Below are 9355 nucleotides of genomic sequence, written 5' to 3'. Positions count from 1 at the left end.
CCTCATCTCCATCTGGAAGGCTTCTCGGGCCTTCCAAGGTGGAGAGACTGCTTTCTCTTGGGCGCCCCCACCTGGCCTCGTTCCTCCATTACAGCACTTATAGCTGATGGGACAGATAGCTGTGGTTATTCATCTCCTGGACCTTGCTCACTCCCTGTGGGACTTTGGGCAAGTTGCTTCAGCCCTGCGGGACATCGCCTTAGCTGTAAAAGAGATAATGACACCCACTGCATGAGTTTGATTTGAATTAAATGATTCTCTACATATGCTTCACATGGGACCCTTATTATCATCTGACCCTCTGCCTCTAGACCAGCACCACCCAGTAGAAATACAACCCAAGCCACAAAAGTGAGCCACATATGCAATTTTAAATTTTCTTAGTCACATTAAAAATGGTAAAAAGAGGAGTTCCTGTTGTGGCTCAGCGGAAAGGAATCTGTCTAGCATCCATGAGGACGCAGGTGTGGCCGCGGCCTCGCTCTGTGGGTTAAGGATCCAGCATTGCCATGAGCTGTAGTGTAGGTCACAGACATGGCTGGATCCCGAGTTGCTGTGGCTGTGGTGTAGGCTGGCGGCTACAGCTCTGATTCAACCCCTAGCCTGGGAACCTCCATATGCCAAGGGTGGGGCCCTCAAAAGATAAAAAAATAAAAATGTAAAGAAATAAAAGTAATTTCAATAGTACATTCTCTTTAACTCAATACCCCCAATACTATCTTTTCATATGCCTTTGAGACCCACTGTTGTTTTAGAGTAATAGCACATCTTATTTCAGACTAACCATATAACCATATTTCAAGTGCTCAGTAGCCGTAGGTGGCCTATAGCTATTGTCCTGGACAGTACCGGCCTAGATTCAAGAGATTATATAAATTTTTGAGGATAAATGTCTGACTTTTGACATTTATCAATGATGCACCGTGTCTGATTTTTCTCTGCATTGCTCAGTGCTTGGCACAGAGTGGTGTTTGATAAATGTTTATGAAATATTGAGCTAAGTCAGGTCATTGGGCAGGTTGCCAAGGGCAGTAATTGATAAACAATCACGAGTATAACGACAGGCTAGGGAAACCAAGCAGTGACCAAAGTGAGTCACTGCCTTGTGCTGACAGAGCCAGGGTGAAGGAGCATGACCCATTTCTGCAGCAAGTCTGGGGTTAAAAGCCTGAAATGAGAAAGGTTCAGATCTTGGTCTTGATGCTGTGGACACTAGTATTTGTGTTCCCTTCAAATTAGCGGCAACTGACTTTACCCAGTGATACAATGCCTGGTCTTTTTGGGGGTAGAATCCTGGACCACTATAAGAAAATCACTTCACTCCAGAAACCTCCCCCGCCAGGCTGAATTCCAGTGAATGGTTATCGAAATGCATTTCTGTTTGAGTCCTGTTTCCACCATCAATGAGCTGTGTGATATTGGACAACTTACTTAACCTCTAACTTCTCAGCATGTCAGCTTCTGCCATCTGTGAAATGCAGAGAATAACAATAGCATCACTTCATAGGGTTACCTTGAGGACATCAGGTACTGTGACCATGAGTTGAAGATACCATATGCCTCTGACACGGCTCCTAATTATCCCTGCCTCCTGGTGTCACTCTTATTATCCCCTCCCTTTGAGCATGTATGGGACCCAGTGACTTGATTCTACCCAATAGAATATGGCAAAGTGATGGGACGTCCTTCCCACTGTTAGGGGACCATTGTCTGAAACTGCCCACCATGGCCAGGCGTGATAATAGCCACTTGCATGAGCTGTCCTTCCTTGAGAAGGAACTCGGCGCTGCCCTGAAGGCTAACCAGGAGGATTTGGGAGAGGCCGGTATAAGGGAGGAGACAACCAAGCTCCCAGGATCCTTGGCACCAGAATCCCTCTTGGCTGAGAGGTGTGTGCGCCACTAAGAAGGACCCTGAGCCAGACCAATTATGGGCCAAGCAAGATGATTGGCCAGAGAACTGGGTTGGGCCAAGCAGGATGATTGGTCAGGAAAAAACCCATTGCCTGTGTGGTTGAGCAGTTCTCCTGGGTTCCCTTACCTTGCTGCTCCCTTCCTGCGTGCCCCTTCCCCATAAAGTGTTTTGCTTTGTCAGTACATGTGTCTTCTCAGACAACTCATTCTCAGGAGCCTGGAAGAGGTCTCCTTCCTGCAACACCACCATGAGATTACGTAAGGCTGTGACTTCCATCTTGCTAACACTGTCTCTTGCCCTCTCTCTTCTCACTCTTGTGGAAAGTAACATAATGTCTTGCCTATCAAAAGAAATCTTGGCTACTCCATTTTGCTCCAGTTTCGGCTGAAACACCCTCCTGCGACCTCCATCCTCTTTCCCTCTTCTGCCAGGAACAATTTGTTTCAAATTAGCCAACCGGGAAGAATGTGTGCCCTGACCTGACCCGACAGGTACATCGTCTGTGTTAGGGATGAACAGGGAGGGTCTTTTCTTCCTCGCATGCGCTTTTTGAATACCTGCGCCCTTTTGCAGAAGTAAAGAGCCTTGTTGAGATCGCCCCATGTTCAGGTGTCTCATTTTCCGACACTGATGGTCTGAGCCATGTCCCCAACACTCTGATGAAGCCAGCTGCCGTGTCATGAGCTGCTCTATAGAAGTGCACGTGCTAAGGACTGTGGAGCTTCATGAGGAATGGTATCCAAAAGCTCAAGCAGAAGTAAGTCTTGACAACAACCAAGTGAGTGAGCTTGGAAGTGGGTCCTTCTGGTCGAGCCTTGAGATGAGTCTGTGGGCTTATGAGAACCAGCAGACCCAGTCGAATTGAGCCTGTGATAGGGATGGAGTAGGACAGTCACACAGGTAGTTGTCCAAGGCCCAGTAGGGGACCGCAGATAGAGAGGGAAACCTAGGGGACTTTGGGAGAAAATTCCCGAAGTTACTAATTGCTCAAGAGAGCCATCAGAACAAAGCAGCCTTGCTTAACTATAAAAGCATAAATAAAAGCATGAGATGCCTCAGGTCATTAAGTGAAAGATAAAATGAGGCCTGCATTCAAGTTCAGCAAGCTAATGACCCTTAGGACCAAGGACCGGAATTTAAAGGAAAGACGACTTTCCCCAGTAGGAAAGTAGGAGACTCTCATTATACGGAAACCTGAGATGGTTCGACATATTTTAGCAGATGTTACTGAGGCAGAATATTAACGCAGGTCATTGGTGGAGGAGCGTGGGCTTCGGTGCCTTCTTTGCTGTGGCCATTGATTAATGTTTGTGGGCTTTGGTGCCTTCTTCGCTGTGGCCATTGATTAATGTTTGTGGCTGAAGGGCTCCAGGGAGTAACATCCCCACAGGCCTTGTTTACTCTAGGGAGTGCGCCTACGCCCAGAGGGACATTCATCCCGAATCCCCTGTGACTCAGTTTATGGGGAGAGAAGGGCAAAGAAACTATGAGACTTATAGGACGTTTCCACCCCTGAGACCCTATTGGACAAGGACTGATATAGGTAATTGAACAAGGCCACTGGGAGAAAACCACATCTTTCTGGCCCTTCCGTTGGTACCCATGCCCATCTTTAAGGAATAAAAACCCTTATAGGACTATAGCCAAAGGGGCTCTTCTCCCCCCGCCTCCCAGGAGCCCTGGGAGCCATTTGCTTTTCTCTAATAAAGATTTTGCTTGCTTACTGCCTGTGTGTTCATGGAGTTCATTCTTCCACTGCCATGAACAAGAACCCGGATTCCGGTATCATCTTTGTGGTATCATTACCACCCTTCTGCTATTTGAATTGAAAGGCCAGGGGAAAGAAAATCCCTCTCTTGGAAGAGGTGACTCCCCAAATCACTCACGAGAAGCAGTCTTGATGCAAACAGCAAGAGGATTTTTATTCCAAGCGCGCTGGGGCCCACAGTCGTACACCACGCAGGGGTAGAGGACTGCGGCGGCGAGTGCGGAGTCAAGATAGTTTTTATGGGATTCACAACAAAGCCTGGGGTTCACAGCAAAGCCCGCGCTTCATAAACCAATCATTTCAAAATATCACAAACCAATCATTTGCGAACCCGTGCTTCGTGGACCAATTAGTTTTAATTTGTTCTGGAGTTACGTGTTTGGGCTTGTTCCTGGGAGGGGGAGACATAATGTCGCCAAGGTATGTTTACCAGGATTTTCAACATTTTATGGCATAGCCGATCTTACTGGGGTCGGTTTAGCGATTAACTTCCCCTCCTTTCATCTTATGCAAGCAGCTTTACAGAAGCCAAACAATCAGTTAGGGACCCTTTTCCCTGTTATCTCAAGCAGTTTCCAAGAAGTTTCGTGCCTAGAGGCACGTACTCAGGTGCCTATTTTCTCTTTCTTTTTCTTTTCTCCTCCACTTAGTTTTGTACAGAACAGAAAGCAAGCCCTAAAACAGCAAGAAGTATGGTCTTTTACCTATAGGGAACAGGGTCCAAAATTCGAGGGCATTTAGAGCTTTTTATTAACTTCCTGGGTTCTGGGGGGGGGGGGTCAGGTTGCATTTTCATCCTTTCAGAATAAGCATCATGACAGGCCTAGTTTGACCTCATAGGGTCGAATACTCTCTTACCGGATATGAAGGAGGAGCTGGTCATCTAAGCCTGATATCTACCTGAAGAAAGAGGAAGAAGAAGGTCTTTTTCCCTCCCACTTTCCTTGGATGATAAAAATGTAGCCCACCTAATATTTGGGGCAGAGCCTCCTTGTGCCTGCCTGCTTGCATCTCTCACAAGCGTCCTATGTTAATAAATCTATTTTTTGCCTATCACTTTGTCTCTTGCTAAATTCCTTCATGTGCTGAGACTCAAAGAACCTGACATGGAGTGAATGATTCTAATTTAAAAAACCACAGGTTCGGGTCCCAATCTGGCTTCCGGCTAGGTTCAAGTCATAAGGGTCGTCAATTTCACCTGGACCCACAGACACTGTGAGCCTATAAATGTGGTTTAATTTGCTGAGTCTTGTTACACAGAAATGGATCACTAATACCTGCATGCAACTGTTTGACACAGCATCTAGAACATAGAAGTCGCTCAGTAAATATAAATATTACCCTTAGCAGTGGTATTGGGAAATTCTGCCAGTGGGAAGGGGGTCTTGTCCTATAAGAGAAAATCTCTAAGCTAGGCAGCCTATCAATAGCCTATGAAACTGAGCAGGGCCCTGTGGGACTCCTGGGCACAAAAGCCTTTCTGTGTGTCCATCCCCCGACTTCTTCTTTTTAGGAAATAGGCTTCTTTCAGCCTCCAGGATCTTCCCTGAGTTCCAAAGAGCAGGTTCAAACAGTTGTGAATGAGAGAAGGGAGGGGATGCAGAGATAAGGGAAGGGAGAAACAATAATGCAGGCTTGGGGCAGGGTCCTGGTTCCCCCTCAAGGGATCTCCCGAGCAGAACAATGGAAGATGTTAACTACTCCATGAAGCATTCTTCATTCTAGAAAAGTCACAGCGTGATTTCTAGGACTGGCAGAACCTGTCCTGGGAAGACCAGCTTCAAAGAAGAATGCAAGCTTGCATCTACCCGGATCCTTATCTGTGTCCCCCCCAAACTATGAGACCACCTTCTATTCTCTCCCCAAAGAGGGCACAGTCTTTATGGCCATTAGTCTGCTGTGGCTGCTTTTGCCTGGCCAAACAGTTAAAAGCTACTCCTCTCTCCTTTGGCCAAAACTCTGTCTCTGTGCTTCTATTTGGCACTGATGGACCGAGGCCGAGTTTTGGCCACACTTTTATGAGTAGCCAGGATTAAATCAAACTTGCTTAAGTGGAATTGTATACATACTTTACTTTATTCTGCACCCATGGCATATGGAGGGTCCCAGGCCAGGGGTCAAATCAGAGCTACGGCTGCTGGCCTACACCATGGCCACAGCAACGCAGGATCCGAGCCGTGTATGCGACCTACGCCAGAGCTCAGGGCAAGGCCGGATCCTTAACCCACTGAGCAAGGCCAGGAATTGAACCCACATCCTTGTGGATCCTAGTTGGGTTCATTAACCATTGAGCCCCGAAGGGAACTCCCGTATTTTAAATTACAGTTCATGGCTTTGCACTGGAGTCAGCGTTTGCCTATTCACTCCAGGCGTGGTTTCCACCCCATCCCATTGCACCCCCCTTCCAACCAGTGCCAATATATTCACACTGTGAGGATGCAAATGGGACCTTTTCCTGGGTCGGGGAATCACAGCTGACTTGGGGTCAAACACAGCAACAGGCTTGAGAATAAAGTAAAATCAGCCAACAGGTCAGAGTAGTGTTTTGTCCTCCCCAACCCCTGTTTTTTATCAGAACTTGGTTGTCTTCAGAGAAAAACGAGAAGAATCTATGCATAATGGAGTTCAGCATCTGCGATGGTGAAGCCTAATCAATTGTGAAATAGAATCGATCCCAATGTGCCTTGTGTGGGAAACAAACGCGTTAGCTAAAGGGGGGTGGTTTGTTTTTGGTCTCGAGGAAGGGAACCCTAAGGAGCTGTGATTTGTCAGTGTTTTTCCAGTGAGATCTAGAGCAAGGGGGCCCATCTGGCTGACAGAAACATCCGCTCAGCTCGACAGACGGGCCCCAGAGGTGCTGGGCGCATCCGGCAGTCATAACTCACCGACTCAAGCCATTACGATCATCCTGCGGCTCGCCGGCCTGAAGTCTTGCTTACCACGCAGCCTTCTGATGAGAAGAACTCATTGCTCTTGTACGCTGGCCTCCCACCAGTGGACTTGAGGTTCTGGTTTTCTCGGAAGTAATGCTTTTCTCTGGAACTAATGAACCGCTTTTTTTTTTTTTTTTCCTTTTTAGGGCCACACCTGTGGCATATGGAGGTTCCCAGGCTAGGGGTGGAATTGGAGCTGCTGCTGCCAGCCTATGCCACAGCCACGGCAATGCCAGATCTGAGCTGCATCTGCGAGTTACACCACAGCTCACAGCAACGCTGGATCCTTAACCACTGAGCGAGGCCAGGGATCGAGCCCGCAACCTCAGGGATACTAGCTGGGTTTGTTACCTCTGAGCCACAACAGAAACTCCTGGAAATAATGAACTGATACTCTGGCTTATTCATCTATCTCTTGAAAGCTTGCTCAGCCTGGGTCAGCCTCTGACCTCTAGGGCACGGACCAAATAGAGCTGCTGCCTCTCAAAGTGGAGAGCAAATGCCTGGGGCCCAGGCACCTCCTGTATTTCCTCCATCTTCTATCCCTCCTTCCTTTTTTTTTTTTTTTTTTCTTTCACTTTCTCTTTCTTCACCAAAGATAACCTTCAGTTACGCTGGCCACAGTGGGGAACTTTTAACCTAGATAAGCTTATCCATTTATAAGGTGTTCCAGAAAAAAAGGGGGGGGAGGGGTCCCTGAATTTCCCCAAAACAACAGAATGCATTTTTTTCTTTTTAGAGCTGCACCCGAGGTATATGGACGTTCCTGGGATAGGGGTAGAATCAGATTTTTAGCTGCTGGCCTACGCCACAGTTGCAGCAACATTGGATCCGAGCTGCATCTGTGACCTATGCTGTAGCTTGTGGCAACACCTGATCCTTAACCCACTGAGGGAGGACAGGGGTTGAACCCGCATCCTCATGGATACTAGTCGGGGTCTTAACCCGCTGAACCACAGCAGGAACTCCCTGGGATGCATTTTTTTTTTATTATTATTGGTAGGCAAAAGTGTCTAAGAAACTAAATGAATCAAAAAATTGGCCCTTTAAAGATTCTTTATAAAAGGCAGATGAATCTAAAAAGACGTGTACACTAACTTTACTCTGACAGCGAGCACCATCCCTTTACCCTGCTCTCTAGATATTCAGAACCTACAAACTTTTTCACTCTGAAGGTGAGTGAACAGATGAGAGGTTAAACAAATGCCTTTTAAAGTGAGGCGCTTCGCTGAACCCAGAATGCCAGATATAACCACCTTTTCTCCACGGTCAGAGGCTGAACTTAGGTCCACCACTAAAGGTTTTTCAAACTCCAAAGAGAATCCTCAAAGATTTTATGAGGAATTTAGAATTCTAATTGGAGCTTATGATCCGGGACTCCCAGGTCTCTACCAATTTATTCATATGGTATTAGGATGTGGCGATGCCTCATATTGGATGGTGGCAGCCAAATGGGAAGATCCTGAAACGATATTAAAGACCCGTATAATAATCGCCCTGCCAGTGACGGCCCAATATGGGCTAGAAAAATAGCCCAGGACTGGAGTTTCCACTGTGGCTCAGAGGGTTAAGAACCTGACTAATATCCATGAGGATGTGGGTTCAATCCCTGACCTCGCTCCGTGGGTTAAGGGTCCAATATTGCCAAGGTATTATGTAGGTCGCAGATGAGGTTCAGATCCAGCGTTGCTGTGGCTGTGGTGTAGGCTGGCAGCTGCAGCTCCAATTCGACCCCTAGCCTGGGAACCTCCATATGCTGCGGGTGCGGCCCTAAAAAGAAAAAAATGCATTCCATTGTTTTGGGGAAATTCGGGACCCCTCTTCTTTTTTTCCTGAAACAACTTATAAATGAATAAGCTTATCTAGGTTAAAAGTTCAATCTTGCAGACAAATATCTTGCAGACAAAAAAAGGATGAACTAGTCTTAGACTGTAAGACAAGTTTGGAAATTTTTTTTTGTGAAATGTTCTAGGCTTTCCTTATCAAATTTGGACACAGAAAATGCCCTGACATCCTTAATGTTGAGTGGGCTCTGGCCCCAAATAAGTAGCCTTTTAAAGAGATATAAGCTGGGGTTCCCATTGTGGTGCAGTGGAAACAAATCCTATGAGGAACCATGATGTTGCAGGTTCAATCCCTGGCCTCACTCAGTGGGTTAAGGATCTGGCGTTGCTGTGAGCTGGGGTGTAGGTTGCAGTTGCCAGCCTCTCACTGAGCATGTTGGAAAATCTGCGTAGCAAGAAAGAATTCAAAAAGCCAATAAACATTCGGCTCTGCAGTTGTAACCGTTCCAAGAGCTGAGAGGACCTTCACAGACGCTTTTCAAGCCAGAACCTAGAGGAATTCTAGGAAGCCAGCCCAGAATTCTGCACCCTGAAATGTCTGCCTTCATTGCAGACAAACAGAGCACTGGAAAAAAGCACACCCCCTGCTGAACCCATCCTTTAAGGGACCTCCACCTACTAATTCAGACTGTTTTTCCCTGGAGGGAAGTCTTAAAAAATTTGATTACTGAAATAATCTTGAGCATTGATGGGGCTCTAAGGGATCTGCCGATAAATTGCTCCCCATGATATCTCTAAATGAGCAAAGGGAAACTAAGATAAAAATAATGGAGAATCCTGTACAGTATGGGCGAATAGTGGAGCCCCTTTGGATTAAACCCCCGTTCCATAAAACAGCAAGTCCTTTGAAAAGTAAAGAGAATATTTCCGTAGTGGGGGTTTCTTACAAAAGTCAA

The sequence above is a fragment of the Sus scrofa genome, chromosome 7, assembly GCF_054392235.1.
Source record: "Sus scrofa isolate SSC_HxYL_T2T_F1_AM1 chromosome 7, Sscrofa_HxYL_maternal_Yorkshire_Landrace_v2.0, whole genome shotgun sequence".
NCBI lineage: Eukaryota > Metazoa > Chordata > Mammalia > Artiodactyla > Suidae > Sus > Sus scrofa.
This window is presented reverse-complemented; position numbering follows the sequence as displayed.